The sequence below is a fragment of the Prionailurus bengalensis genome, chromosome C1 (genome assembly GCF_016509475.1).
Source record: "Prionailurus bengalensis isolate Pbe53 chromosome C1, Fcat_Pben_1.1_paternal_pri, whole genome shotgun sequence".
Lineage (NCBI taxonomy): Eukaryota > Metazoa > Chordata > Mammalia > Carnivora > Felidae > Prionailurus > Prionailurus bengalensis.
In genome coordinates this window covers 168,389,458-168,405,618 of record NC_057345.1, presented here as the reverse complement: position 1 = coordinate 168,405,618, position 16,161 = coordinate 168,389,458, and the positions used below count along the sequence as shown (strand labels likewise).

Sequence of the window (16,161 nt, the reverse complement as noted above, 5' to 3'; positions counted from 1 at the left end):
TCTCAATTAGGGGATTCAGTAGAATTATGGTTTTAAAGATCATTGAACATGTACCTTATACTAGTAGTATAGACCTGGACTCTGGAAAAATGCTCACTGAAACTATGAAAACTGAAACCACACAATCATGAAAAAGTTGTCCTAATAGTGGTAGGCATTATTTATGTATCTGAGCAGTTGCAACTATGGACTCTACTACTACCTATAAAGTCATAGCCGTTGTTATATATCCAAAGCTATGAGAAATGCTTGGTCTAAGCCAGAGTTGGGTAATCACATGATATGCTGAAAGGAAGCTCAATAATCCTAGTTTTTGTCGAACTAAGACTAAAACTTTTCTCTGATAGTACATTTTTGGCATGCTCAATGAAGCTCTGTCTTTCTAAACAATAGGAAGAAACACTCCTATGGAATGTATTTTTTATTTCTTCCTGACTCTTTTTTTCCTTATTTTTTTCTTTTTTTAAGTTTCATTAATTTATTTTATGAGAGAGAGAGAAAAAAAAAAAGCATGAGTTGGGAAGAGGCAGAGAGAGAGAGAGAGAGAGAAAGAGAGAAAGAGAATCCCAAGCAGACTCCACACTGTCAGTGCAGAGCCTGATGTGGGGCTTGAACCCACGAACCATGAGATCATGACCTGAGCTGAAGTTGGACACTTAACTGACTGAGCCACCCAGGTGCTCCTCCCTTATTTTTTTTCTACAAAGAGGTGTCCCTGATAAAGAAAAGAGAAACTAATATTAGCCACTTTCCCTGAGGACAATAATCTTCTTTAAGTTTTCCACAATATCCACAGTGATTGGGTTCACACCTTAGCTGCTACTTTAACACCAATCCATACACGCGTTGTGATGCTATAGGTTTACCACCAAGGACCTAGGAAGCCTTTACAGAGCAACATTGACATCCTTTACCAAGTTATACATCATATTTGGAGTTCTCACAAAAAAACTTAGTCTCAGAGACTGTCTTATTGGAATTTTGCTCATTCATTCATTATAGTAAAAGAGATTGAGTGGCTTATGTACTGTATAATATAGTATGTCCATGAGGCTGGAAAAAATATAAACTTATTTTTATACTGTGTGTTAGCTATATTTTATAATATTTTGTTTGGTGTACTTTTCTTCAGCCTCCAGACACATTTTAGGTGAAGTACTTCTAAATGCAAAGCAATATGTCCAATTATTAATCTAAAAAAGTACAACACATATCTTATTTTACCCATGTTTCTAGACTTTTTGGACACTGTTAGTATATATGTTTAGTAACTGCATTTTTTCCAGATTAACCACTAGATACATTGCTTTACATTTAGAAATTTTTTTATCTGAAAATACATTCTGGAACATACTGTTTCAAAATATAATTTACATATTGTTTAAAAATAAGTTTATCCCTAGAAATGCCAAATAATCATATTGTACACCTGAAACTAATATAATGTTACGTGTCAATTATATCTCAAAAAAAATAGCTTACTCTATGTTAGTTACCTAACTTTACAGACAACGTGTTTAATTTGACCCTTTTTTAAAAAGTCACTTTAAAAAAAAAGTTTATTTATTTTCTGAGAGAGAGAGGGAAAGAGAGAATGAGAGAGAGAGAAAGAGAGAGAGAGAGAGAGAGAGAGAGAGAGAGAGAGAATCCCAAGCAGGTTCCACACTGTCAGCCCAGAGCCTGACATGGGGCTTGAACTCATAAACCCTGAGATCATGACCTGAGCCAAAATTGAGTCAGACGCTTAACCAACTAAGCCCCCCAGGCGCCCCTTAATTTGACCTTTTTGTCAGATTTTCTTCAAATGGTAAAAAAAAATCTTGGGAGAAAACATGCATCCTGAAGATATTAAAGTGAGAATTACTTAAGCAAGTCAATGTGTTTTTCCTATATATGCAGTTAAATTAATGTATGTCTTTGTGTTTTCATCCTTGAGTAATGTCAGTGACAAAGGGGAATCAACAATTGGCATTATTTCCAAATGTTTGCCATTTTGATACTGATAACTATTATGCTGATTTTTGCCTTAATCAATTTTTCCCTTGTTCAGGGTATGACTGTATCAATTGTCTAGTAGATTTAATGCCGCTTAGCTGTCTAATAAGACAGGGAAATGTTTAGCTATCAGTCAGCCAGGTCTTATGCTGTGACACATGGATTCAAAGAAAATTCATAATGTTAGGTAGATAACCACAAAAGACTTTTGTGTCTTGGTTTCTCACCTCCCTACCTTATTGATTTGCTTTTTTCTACTTCTGATAAAGACAGTGAATTATCCATTGTGTATGGAATAAATGTGAGTTACTGATATAGCCAAATGACTGAAAAAGGCAAAGTGCTGCTTTCAAAATGACAGTTCGTTATAGGATTCCTTTTTCAACAATAATCCCACAGCCTGTGCACCAAGCCCAAGCATGAAGGATATCATGTTACCCTTTCAGCACTTACCAATATATTTATTACTTGGGCTTTTATTTATCTTCAAGCATCCCTTATCTTGAATAACGCATGGCACCTTCTCTCACCAATGCTCATTTTTTGTGTTCATCCCTGAATATAGAAACCCTATTTATCAAGCAAAAGTTTTCCATAGACCAATGTTCTAAACATGGATATCACATGGGAATCACAATTTATTTCTCTCTTTCATACTTTAAACATCCTCCCTTCTTCAAAAACATATTACTTAACATGCAATCTTTCCAAGTGAAATCTCTCACTCTGCTTTTGTGGTCTTCTAGAATCTTCAGAGAAGAACTTTGTTACATTGAGTATAGACAACATATTACAGACATGACAAGACTCACAGGTCTTCTATGCCTCAAAAAGAAAACAATGATGAAATCATATAGCTGTGAAATGGTTATGTATATGAATTAGTGGCTCATGCATTTATTCAATAATATGTAATTATTGCCTCCTTCGTACCAGGCTCTGTGCTAAGCACTGGGTCTCCAGGGATGATGTTTCTTTTCTCCCAGCCCGGAAAAGTGGAGAGGAAGGATACTTGTATTGGGAGATGCAAATAGATATCATGATTGGAATTATGTTTTAAAATTTTACTTTGTACTGATTTTATTTTATTAAGCTTAACTTAAAAATGTTTAAACTAAAATATAACATGGGAAAACTTAAGAATATAGAAAGATATGTAATTAAAAGTAAAATTTTTCTTTCCTCTCCCCCAAGTCCTTAATCCTCTTTCCTCCAAACAAACTTTGCTAACAGATTTTATGTTTTGTTGCAGAGTAAAACAAAACAAAAAACTAAAACAAAACATACATAGACACACAAACACATGTACATATATATGTTTGCAGGCACACAAATAGTAGCATATGGTATATTCTGTACTTTCATATTTTCACTTAGTATTTTATCTGGTGTATATCTTGTTTATCTGGTATACCTTTCCATAGAAGGACTAAAATTTTTGATAAAATCAAATGTTAGGAAAGATGTAATATTATATCAAGAACATTTATTTTTCTGAGTGAGTTTCCTATTACCTAAGAATATCTTAGTATTTACTTTTTATAAACAAGTCAGTAAACTAGAATAAAATCAATATAGTTGGGCAGTTAACATAGATGAATTCCTACCTCTTCTCTTTGGACATCATTCAGGTTTTAACAGTTGTCTTAATAGTTAAGAGATCTATTTATAGTAAAGCAATCTGTTTCAAAATCTCTCATTTCATTTAGTTACTATGTCTGGTTAGTTTCCTGTAGTTGGAATAGTTTGCCAGTGGTTTCTCTCTCTGTGTTTTTTTTTTTTTAATTTTCATGATCTTGACTCTTGAAAATTAGTAGGCCAATTTGGATTTATTTCATGTTTCCTCCTGATTAACCTTAGGTTATAAATTGTGGACAGGAATGATATGAAATCGATGCTACATTCCTCTGATTGAATCCTGCAAGGTCTCAGGTGATTTTAATTTCTCTTATTGGTGATGATGTTCACTTTGATTACTTTATAAAGTTGGTGTTTTCCCAGCTTTTCAACCATAGAGTTACTCTTTTATTTCCCCTTACAAGTAGTAAGCATTTTGTAGGGAGTTACTTTGAAACCATAAAAATATCCTATTCCTCATTAGTTTCTCCACTAGTTTATTTCTATCTGCATAGATCATAGTTTTCCATTTTATACATTTTTTTTTCAATTTTTAAAAAAGTTTTATTTATTTATTTTAAGAGAGAGAGAGAGAGAGCAAGAGCAGGGGAGGGGCAGAGAGAGGGAGAGAGAATCCCAAGCAGGTTCCATGCTGTCAGTACAGACCCTGATGCAGGGCTCAAACCCACAAACCGTGAGATCATGACCTGATCTGAACTTAAGAGTCAGACACTTAACAGACTGAGCTACATGTGCTCCTCCTATTTTGTTTATTGAGTTATAATGCTGTTAGCACTTTTTTGGCTTTTTTATGTAGGCAGTCCTTAACTTATGAGATTTATGTACATACTCTGTAGACATAAATATCCTGTTCTGTTTTCCCCCATCCCTGGGATCTTCTCAGCCACATACCTACTCTTTTTTGTCTTTGGTATAGCTGCTATTGAAGGAAACCTTACTTCAGTACCACAGCCATAAAGCAGGAGATTATGGCTTTCTGATCACCTCTTGATGATTTGGAGCTTAGTGATCTGTAAGTCTTAAGACTTAGCTGTATGGTATGCAGGTCAGGAGCCAGGGGGCTCTAGACAGGTCTGAGCAGCTCCAGGCTAGAAGCTTCAGGTTGGACATGGCTTGGCTTGGCTTTAAGATTAAAGGGGCTTTAGGGACCTGTATAGAAATTTCTACAAAGAAGATATACAAAAGGACAACAGGTACATGAAAAGATGCTCAACATCACTAGTCATTAGGGAAATATAAGTTAAAACCATAATGATATGTCACTTCAAACTTTTTTAATTGCCATCATCAAAAAGACAAGAGGCTGGGGCGCCTGGGTGGCGCAGTCGGTTAAGCGTCCGACTTCAGCCAGGTCACGATCTCGCGGTCCGTGAGTTCGAGCCCCGCGTCGGGCTCTGGGCTGATGGCTCAGAGCCTGGAGCCTGTTTCCGATTCTGTGTCTCCCTCTCTCTCTGCCCCTCCCCCGTTCATGCTCTGTCTCTCTCTGTCCCAAAAATAAATAAACGTTGAAAAAAAAAATTAAAAAAAAAAAAAAGACAAGAGGCAAATGCTAGCATGGATGAGAAGAAAAGTGACCCCTTATGCACTGTTGGTGGGACTGTAACTTGATACAACCACTATGGAAAATAGTATGGAGGATCTTCAAAAGACTAAAAAGAATTACCATGTCATCCGAGAATTTCACTTTTGGGAATATATCCAAAGGAAACAAAACATACTCAAAGAGATATCTGCACCCCATCCTCATGTTTATAGAACATCATTTACAAAGAGCCAAGACATAAAACAACTGAAGAGGTCAAAAGTACAAACTTCCACTTATAAGATATATAAAAACTAGGGATATAATGTACATCATGACTACTAGAGCTAACACTGCTGTGTGATATAAGGGAAAGCTGTTAAGAGAGTATCCTATGAGTTCTCATCATAAGAAGAAAATTTTTTTTTCCTTTTTTCTTTTTATTGTATCTCTATAAGAAGATAGATGTTAGCTGAACCTACTGTGGTAATCATTTCACAATATATGTAAATCAAACCGTCTTGCTGTATGCCTTAAATTTATACAGTGATGTATGTCAACTATTTTTCCATGAAACTGGGGAAAAATAATGTAACAGCATCCACATATGGAAATCTACTTGACAATTCTTTAAAATAAATGCATTTTATTGAGAAAAATATATATATAAAGTCATCTGGGAAGAAACCAATAAATATAGATTCTAAGAATTGAGGAAACAAAGATGTCTTCACACATGTAGACGGAAAAAAAAGAAAGGAAAAGAAAAAAGGAAAGAAAGAAAGGCATCTTGGGGTTCAGGGAACTTAAGCATTCTAGACTATTTATAGGGACTTCAGCCACATTACGGTTTCCTAGGCTCTTTTGTGCTAACTAGGAAACCTGATCAGTTTTCTCTGGGGAATATTCCAGACTATAGCAGAAACTCACAGTTGTTAGCATTCTATTCACATATAGATAAAATGTAATATGGGAAATTTGAATTTCTGGAAGCTAGGACAAGTTTATATCAGCCTTACCTGGAGGGCAAGCAGTCTTCTCCTGTCTAAAAGTCAAAGCCATTGGGGCAGCTGGGTGGCTCAGTCAGTTAAGTGTCCAACTTCAGCTCAGGTCATGATCTCACGGCTAATGGGTTCAAGCCCTGCATCAGGCTCTGTGCTGACAGCTCAGAGCCTGGAACCTGCTTTGGATTCTGTGTCTCCCTCTCTCTGCCCCTCCCTCACTCATGGTCTGTTTCTCTCTGTCTCTCTGTCTCTCTCTCAGAAATGAATAAACATTAAAAAAAAGTCAAAGCTGTGACATCTGACACTAACAACTAAAAAAAAATGTATGAAATTTTAATTGCTAAAGGTTTTCTGCTTCTAGGTTACAGCTTTGCTTTTATCTATAATTATATTAAAATGGTATATTCATTGAAATCTTCTTCTCAAAGGAAGATATTCCTGGCCATTCTAAAAAAAATTCAATAAAAAATATTTTAAAACCATAATAATAATGAACTCAATGACACTCACCTACTAACCTTATGGTAATCTGTTTATCTGTGACATTTAAACTAGGAATATATTTTGTTAATGTATTTCCTTCACAAATTGGAGATTGTGATGTTGTCTTGGCACAGTAGCCTGTATTTCATTACACTTTTACTACAGTGCCAAGGCCAAAGGTCTTCGGTGTCACAGGGAGCAAGTCAGGTTTATATTGGGGTCCTCAGCTGAAGACTCAGACTGTAAGCAGGAGTTCATTTAGCCATCCATTTCTTCAGTGGATATTTATTGAGCACTACTTGTGCCCAACACACTGTTAAGTGTGTAACGAGACACAGAGTCGAATACAACATCAGATTTGCATGTTTAAAGGATCCCTGTAGCAGCATTGTGCAGGATGGAATATAGGAGCGAGGCAGAGACAGGAAAGCAGGCTAGAAAACATTGCAGTGTTTTCGCTATCAGGGGCAAGATGCCGATATGTGGTGAAGGCAGTGGAACAGACCAGATGGAACAGATTAGACCTAATGTGGTTCTTAAATAAACCCCAAGGGTTATGATTCCCTTTAATAATCAAATGAAAACCTTTGGTCTCCTCTACAGAGAGAAGATGTACATGGATGTGTATACAAGTACAGTTTCATAAGGCCTACCCTTCTGAGTCCCCTTCCTAAAGGGGCACAGGTCTGGCCCTGCAGGTCTCCAGAGACACCTGTCTGTAGTCCCTGCTCTACTATACTCCAAGAAGGGGAAGTACACGTCCAGCTGGGCTGATGAGAAGGCTCTGTAGAAGAGGTGGAACCTGAACTAGGGCTTATAGGAAGAGGGGGCTTCAACAGGTCAGGATGGAGAAGCCACTTCAGAGGGCATCAGCAGTCTCTAGGCTTTTGGCACTTTGTGGATCCTCATGAACTGTTTGGGGAACCACAAAGCTTGAGTCTCAAGAGTAACTGCTACTCAAGGGCAGGGGAGTGGGTGGCACCTGGGTGGCTCAGTCAGTTGAGCTTCTGACTTTAGCTCAGGTCATGATCTCCCAGGTCACTGGGTTCTGTCTTGACAACTCAGAGCCTGAAGCCTCCTTTGGAGTCTGAGTCACCCTCTCTCTCTGCCCCTCCCCCACTTGTGCTCTCTCTCTCTCAAAAATAAATAAACAAAAAAAATTTTTTTTAAAGAGTAACTGTAGGGACGCCTGGGTGGCTCAGTCATTTAGGCATCCAACTTCAGCTCAGGTCATGATTTCATGGTTCATGGGTTCGAGCCCTGCGTCGCCCTCTATGCTGACAACTCAGAGCCTGGAGCCTGCTTCGGATTCTGTGTCTCCCTCTCTCTTGCCCCTCCCCAGATTGCTCGCTCTCTCTCTCTCTCTCTCTCTCTCTCTCTCACACACACACACACACACACACACACATAAATAAACATTTAAAAAGGCGGGGGGCGGGGCGGGTAACTGCTTCTCAGGGACTCTCTCAAAACTCTCCCTGTTATGTGATGGTGCATATGAAACCCTTAGCAGTTTGTCTGACACATAGACCTCAGTCAGTATTAGTTCTTATTATTACTAAGTACATCAAATACATAAAAGATAGTGAGATGTGCTGATGTTTTCCCAGATTGATAGAAGGTTATTTGACAGTGATGGCTTTCTTGTATCAGCAGTCCAAGAATTAGGAATAAAGACCAGATGAGAATAAGCCCTGAGAAGGTCAGCGTTCCTCAACCATTCTGTCAGAGTTTCTCCTTCTTAAGCTTGCGTGCACACTGCACGCCTCCTAGAAGTTACAGAAGTTGTCCGGATGCTCTGCTGAGCCAGAGTGAAGTCATACGGTTCTCCCATTTGCTTTGTAAGTCTAATAAGGTGGTGATATGGTGTGCGACCATAGTATTTTAATATTTTCCACCAAACTCCTACCATTAAAAATTCTGATGTCTCATTCTCTGACGAATTGCACACAAGACTGACACTGCCTCAAATGAAAGCATCCGCTTGCCAATAAATAATAATGAGAAATTAAGTGCAGTTTTTTACACTTTTTTAAAAATTTTACAACAAACTTTTAAAAAAATCACGTGGTCTTTGTAAGATGTAACAGAATTTAAGTCTGTTATATCCTATGTTAAGGTTTCAAACACACTATGATAGGAAAGATGCCAAAAAGGATGATTTGGGGGAAAATAGGAGATCTAGAGTATGATGGAGTCCATGAATCATGAGCAGGTTTGTTTGATTAGATGATGGTCTTAGACTTCATGTTTTATTTTAGTCTAATGTTCCAGTCCTGTTACCCATAATCCAAGAAATGATAGGAATACATAGTTGCCAAAATTACCTTTGAAGAATTTGACATCTTGATTTGAATTTCCACAGTGAGAGTAAATCTTTGATCACAAATTGTTTAAAATAGAAAATTCTTCAAAAGTGAGTTTCAAAAGATTTGTGACTTACAGGATATAGGATAAAAGGAAGTTTTCCTGTTACATCTATTTTTAGTAAATACTGGGCCTTGATAACTTACACGCAGAGCTTGCTTCACACAGTGGCTGCACGCATTCCTTTTGTGGTCTGACTATGAGCTATGTGATCTCAAAATGATATGACCTCACTGGTAGGGTTTTTCTGAGATTCAAATGAGAGAACTGAGTACAGATAGATCTTGGCACAAGGCATGGATATAGCAATCACAAGTTAACGGCTATCAGTACCTTCATCAAACTCTGGCAGTACTGACAAATAGAACTTCACGGTATCGTGGACAGTGATGATTGAATGGATTATATTTGCTTTCCTATGGTTAGAAGCAGGACTGGAAGCAAACTTCAGGATTTGAGCTTCCCCTTTATCTTCACAAGACTAGCAGTTCCCAAATGTGACTGAACTTCAGTATCATCAGGGGAAATATTTGGGGGTTTGTTTATCTACAAATGTAGAATCTAATCAAAGAATCAAATTAAGGGGCTTGAAAATGGCACTCAGGATTTTGAATTTCCTACATGTATATAGCTAACATTTATTGTGTATCTTCTGTGAGCTAACATTGTGCTGTATGATTTTTTTCTTTTAACACAGTAAAATGGGCTGTTTTTATTGTTCTAGGAATTTTCATATATATGTAGATTTATATAAGTACAATCACAATTCAGTTTTGTAACCCTAAAAATTTCCTTTGTGCTGTGCCGTTCAATTCATAGCTCAATCACACAGAGCCTTTTTTTTTTTGAGACAACCATGATACTACTGTGGACAGAAAATGTGCTTTTTTATGTGTACTTTCCATTTTGTCACATAGAATATTCAGCAGATGTTTATTGAAGGGTTGACTTAATGAAATTAAACATTTTTATTGCATTTTAAAAGCCATTCTTAAGATTAAAAATAAAATTTTTAACTGAGTATTAGTGGTAAAGGCAAGTACTGATGCTATAGCTTGGTGCCACCGCCTTTGCTCCTCTAAGGCATCAGCAAATGTATACACTATTGTTTTTGTACCATCAGTCCAAATGTCAACAAAGTGAAAAAGCCTCACACAAAAAAGTTTTAGGATTATGAAAATAGTTTTGAACTCACAGACCCCCTGAGGTATCTCTCCAGACCTGTAGGGGTCTACAGATCACTCTTGGAGAACTGGCAGATAGATTATGCTGCATATTGATTCAAAGAAGAATAAGATCATTGTGGAACACAGGCCCTATGAGAAGGGGAAAAAAAATGAGGATAGGGCTGTTAAGGCGTGAGAATACATGGGTGAAGGGGAAGAACATTATTGACCATTAGAAGGGATGAAGATGTGCCTTATACCCTAGAGATCTCCAAAAACAGAATCCTATTTACTCTCTCAAAACATTTACTGTTACAAGTGGCTCAAGGTAGAAAACCAGATCAAACAATTTCTCAACATTCCTCTAAGTTCTACTATTATGATTTTGTGGTCCCAAAGGATGTGTGGCTTATAATATCTCTAAGTATAGTTGTCTTGTTTCAAATGTTTTTTTCAGACTAGTTTTCAATATCTCTGAAAATGCAATTTCATTCTAAAGCAGTCTTCAGTTTTAATATGGTTTCTTACAGCCTTGCAAGATGCTGTTCTCAATAACTTGCAGGCTAGAATTGAATCAAATTCTTTGAGGCTGTGCTGCTAAGAGAGCTACATGTTGCTCACACTCGTGCCAAGGATGAATGGGGGCAGATAACCATTGACAGTTAGGTCTTCTTCCCACCTACACCGAAAGCATCTCAGGCCATGAGACCCTCTGATCACTGTGGCTTCTGAGATGGAAGGGCTTGATCTTCATTTGGCTCACCAACTATGAGGGTTGGAAAAGCTTTGCTGTGTTTGGCGAGACTTCTCTATAAGGACAAGCAGGCTATAAAATGATTTTTTGCCTCTCAAAATTTGCATATGAGGATTATATTATAAGATTAAAAGTATCAGAAATAGGGGCACCTGGGTGGCTCGGTTGGTTGATCGTCCAACTTCCACTCCGGGCATGATCTCGTGGTTCGTGGGTTCGAGCCCTGTGTCAGGCTCTGTGCTGACAGCTTGGAGCCTGAAGCCTGCTTCAGATTCTGTGTCACCCTCTCTCTGCCATTCCCCCACTCTATCTCTGTCTCTCTGTCTCTCTCTCTCTCTCTCTCAAAAAATAAACATTAAAAAAGCTTTAAGTATCAGAAATAGATCCTGAATGTTTAGAGACCATAGAAGTTCAATTTTGCTGTGTGCATGTGTAACATAACACTTTTGAGGGATAAAATTTGACTTCTATTTTATATTTATACAGTGGTAATTTCCAAGAGTCCATTTCTACTACAAGAAAAGCCAATTTGACCCTTGTAGCTTAAACTAAGTTACAGTTAAAAACAAAGGCTATCTTTCATTAAAAAAATAAATAACTGCTGGAAATCAAGGTCTCAGAAATGAAACTGTAAATATTTAGAGAATTATGTTCTCTTCTAGTTGTTTTGCCTCTAGAAAATATAACTAACTCATGGGGAAGATTGAGGAAGGGCAATTAAAAGTGAGTGAGGTGACATTGAAATGGCAATAGTGAAGGCCATTAAAAAGATTAGGGTGCCATTTCTTCAAGCTGGAAACACAAAGGAATATGATTGAAAACTATAAAATGTTATAGCATATGGATAGGACTGAACATACTTGTTCATCAAATCCCTGAAAAGTACCACAAAGGGAAATCTTTGGAGGTCTAAAGAGGCAAATAAAATATAATAAATAAAAAGAATTACTTTCCCATGCAGTAGTCACACTATGGAAATCATTGCCATGGTAGGTAGTACAGACCTCTAACAAAAAAATTTTTAAAAAGATTCAAAGAGGATTTAGGAAATACCATGTGTTTTTTTTTTTCTTTACAAGATTTTATTTAAATTCAAGTTAGTTAACATTAGTGTAGTATTGGTTTCAGGAGTAGAATTTAGTGACTCATCACTTACATAAAACACCCAGGGCTCATCACAATAAGTGCCCTCCTTAATACCCATTAACCATCCAGTCCACCTCCCACCCACCTCCCTCCATCAACCCTCAGTTTGTTCTCCTCAGTTAAGAGTCTCTTATGGTTTGCCTCCCCCTCTGTTTTTTTTTTCCTTCCCTTCCTCTATGTTCATCTGTTTTATTTCTTAAATTCCACATATGTGTGAAATCATATGGTGTTTGTCTTTCTCTGGGTGACTTACTTCACTTAGCATACATAATACACTCTAGCTCCATCCACGTCATTACAAATGGTAAGATTTCATTCTGTTTTATGGCTGAGTAATATTCTATTGTGTATATACCACATCTTCTTTATCCTTTCATCAGTAGATGGACATTTGGGCTCTTTCCATAATTTGGCTATCGTTGATGGTATTGCTAAAAACATTGGGGATGCATGTGCCCCTTGGAATCAGTATGGAAAATTCACCTTTAATAGACCTATAATAAAAGTTAAGGGAAAATATATCTTTTGATGGATAAAATGCATTGATAACTTTTGAACTAGAAATTAGATAATTCAGACTAAATAATCCATGAGTTTGACCTCAGGTAGTAGCTGTCATACCATTGTATTCAAAAAGAAAAAAAAAACTAAAAATTTAAATTCAAGTCAAGCTAACATCCATTATTTTTTTTCCTGTTTCTATTTTTTCTTAGTTTACAAATTATAACACTAAGTAGAACCTCATGAATTCACTTGTTCAGTTCCACTGCTCAGCTGAAGCTGTTTCAGGTAGTTGTCTACTCTTCCATCATCTCCCTAACAATATATTCTCCCACTTGGCAATTTGCTGAGATCTTTATTTTCAAAGGGAGCCTAAATATTACAGTTTCATTGTAATACCCCCCAACTTTTATTCTGATCAATCTCAAACCATATCAAATTGCAAAAATAGTACAAGAGAACACCTACATCCTACCCCCTCACCTAAATATTTACTTACTAATAACTTTTCCACACAAGTATTGGCTCTCCTACTCTGTAAAGTATATAGAATATGGATTTTTGCTTCACTTATTTATGTTCATACATTTATATCACTAATATGCATATATACGTATATATATTCTCATGCCAAACCATTTGAGAATTATTATGGACATCTAGACTCTTCATCCCTAAATGTTTCAGTTATGGATATTCTAAGAACAGCACATTCTCTGCAAAATACCTGGGAGTACTGATAGAGCAATACTGACAGTACTGTTATATAATAGTCTACTCATATTTCCCCAGTTGTCCCAATAATATTGTTATAAACAATATTATTTCCTTTCCTTCCTTCTTTTTCACTAAAGGATCCAGTCTGGATTATATACTGTGTTATTTGTCATATTTTTTTAGTCTCCTTTAAATCAAACAGGTCTCCAACTTTTTTATTTTTTCAGGTATCGCTGTTCTACATAATGTTGACATTACTGAAAAGATCGGTTTAATTTTGCAGAATGTCCTTCATTTTAGATTTTTTTAAATTGTTTCTTCATGATTAGATTTATATTAGGTATTTTGACAGGATATGTATATAAGTAATCTTGTGTCCTTCTCAGGAGACATAGGATATCAGTGTGCTCATTACTGGTGATGTTAAGGTAAAAGTAGTATCTGCATGATTTTTCCATTGTAAAGCAACTTTTTCCCTTTTGTAACACAAATATAATCTTCATAGTGATACTTTGAGACTGTGCGAATATCCAGTTCCCCACTTTTTTTACCCAGTGGTTTTAGTATCCATTGATGACTGTTACCTGATTTGGTTATTGTTATGTGCTTATCAAATTCTGGTTTTCTACTTCTATCATTCCTTTTACATTTATTAGTTGATTTGCTTTGCTTTTTTCTCCTTCTTCCTCTCCCATTAAGAAAAGATATTTTTAGTATCACTATGTACTTATGAATATGCTTTTCAATTCAATATTATTATAATCTATTCTTCTCATTATCCATTTACTGCTCAAATTGTACCAAATTTGACCAGTGGGGGTCCTTCAGAGTTGGCTTCTGTTCCTCTTTGATGTGTCCTCATCAGTTTGAGCACATTCTCTGTGGCATACCCAGATAATTTCCTTTTAGAATTCGGCCTGGTTCTAAAACTTAGATCTGGACGCAAGGTTTGCTCATTACTACTGGAGCGTCATTGCTTCTAGGCCCTTTCAAAGGATACTAGAACATACATACACACACACGCACATGTGCACACATACATACACCAATATGTATATAGTACTGTTATAGCTCTATATAGTATAGTACTGCTATGCTACTACCATCAATTTTATTCTAGCATTGTAGGGTCCTTCCTCCCCTTACCCCATTCTGTACTTCTATTCCCTTTCTCCCAATCCTTGTACCCCCAGTAGCAATATATTTATCTATTTCCTCAGTCCTGCAGTGCACACAAAACAGTTCCATACATGCTACACCAATACTGTGACTACCAACAAACTTACTGGGTCAAGCTCAAGATTTCCTACTTTTTTTTTCTTTTTTTTTTTTTTTTAGTGTCATTGACACACGATGCTACATTAGTTTCTGCCACCATTCTTTTTGTCCACAGAATATATGTCCCTCTAGATATAGTTAGTTAGTTAGTCAAAGTATTTTTAGAAACAGCTTATATATGGATTAATTCTCTTTTTTTCTTATCAACTTAATATGGGTTTACATTTACTTGCTTGAAATATAATTGATCTAAGAATTTATTTTCCAGTAGTGTTGATTTAATCTACTTTTGAATATGCAAAAAGTGCTGTTTTTAAATGCTAAGAAACCTAAACATTAACCAACTGTATGCAAACTTTGGTGCTGTGGTCATCATCATATTCAAGATCTGTTTAGAAACTAACAGAGGGAAAGCATACATATTTTGCTTTCTTGTACTAATAACTTATATTTTTATTACCGTTCCAAATTCAGGATCAAGAGTTTTTTCAAGCATACCAATGCTGTAAAGCGGTACAGAGCAGAAGTTAACAAATTGTTTCTGCAATTAGGTTGCCTGAGAGTAAACCCTGGTCCCTACCCTGACCCACCCCACACTTACAGATTACAACCAGGTCAGGTTTATTATACTTTGACTGTCTTGTCCTCCTCACGTGTAAAATCAGGATACTGCAAAGTTTAATATAAAGCATTTTCCTCAGTGCCTAATGAGTAGTAAGTGCAAAATAAATATTACCTGTGATTTTTGGTGGTGCTGCTGGTGATGCTGGTCTTAAATGGGAAACAGTGTGTTCCAGATATCCAGCGTTCCTAACACTATATTTAAAGGCTTATTTTCTTGGCAACTGGATTTGTTTTTTGCGGGGTTTGTTGGTTTTGTTTTTGTATTTTTTCTTTCAGTACTTTCCCTTTGATACACAAGGGAAAGTTATGGCTTCGGTAAAAGTTCTGGCATTGAGAGTGACCTTGTCCTTGTTTTGAAGCATCTAAAAAATAAAAATAAAAATTCCTCCTGCAAAACACCAGTCAGTCGCTGCTGCTGGTCCTGGGGCAGGCTGTCTGTCGAGATGCCGAGCATTACAGCCGCTGTAATCACCAAGGCATCTGCCAGAGATCTCAGGGCTACAAACTAGATAGGAAAGTCTGTATTACATCTAATAATAGCTTTGGAAATTTTCCTGAAATGCTTGCTGGCAACTCCAGGCTTGACAGGCACAGCATACTGTAACTAAAGCAAGTATGTCATTGCTACTCTTGCTGGTGAGTGTGCTATGGCACTAACCAAAATAATAGCTAGAAATCATTTGCTACCTCTTCTTTCTTTTTACTTGTAGTACTCTTGGGTTACTGTCACGAGTAGCTAGATATATTTATATAGATGTCCCGTATTTTTAATCCACAAACAGCTTCTTATGACCTATACGTTCATATAAACTTTGATCCCACCAGTGAAGAGTTCAGATAAGAGCAACATTATATCTGACACTATCAGTCTTTTGTCACACATGGGGATTGTTTTCAAGATGCAAGATTATGATACGTTTGCATTCACGTGGAGGATTTGTGAAGAGTATGTGTTGAACGTGGAAA

At 36.7% G+C, this 16,161-nt stretch overlaps 1 protein-coding gene across 4 annotated transcripts in view; it reads left to right on the top strand.

Moving 5' to 3' along the window:
• The window catches only part of ZNF385B (zinc finger protein 385B), a 329,371-nt gene that overhangs the window by 129,885 nt on the left and 183,325 nt on the right, over positions 1-16,161 (top strand). The gene's annotated exons all lie outside the window — the stretch shown is intronic.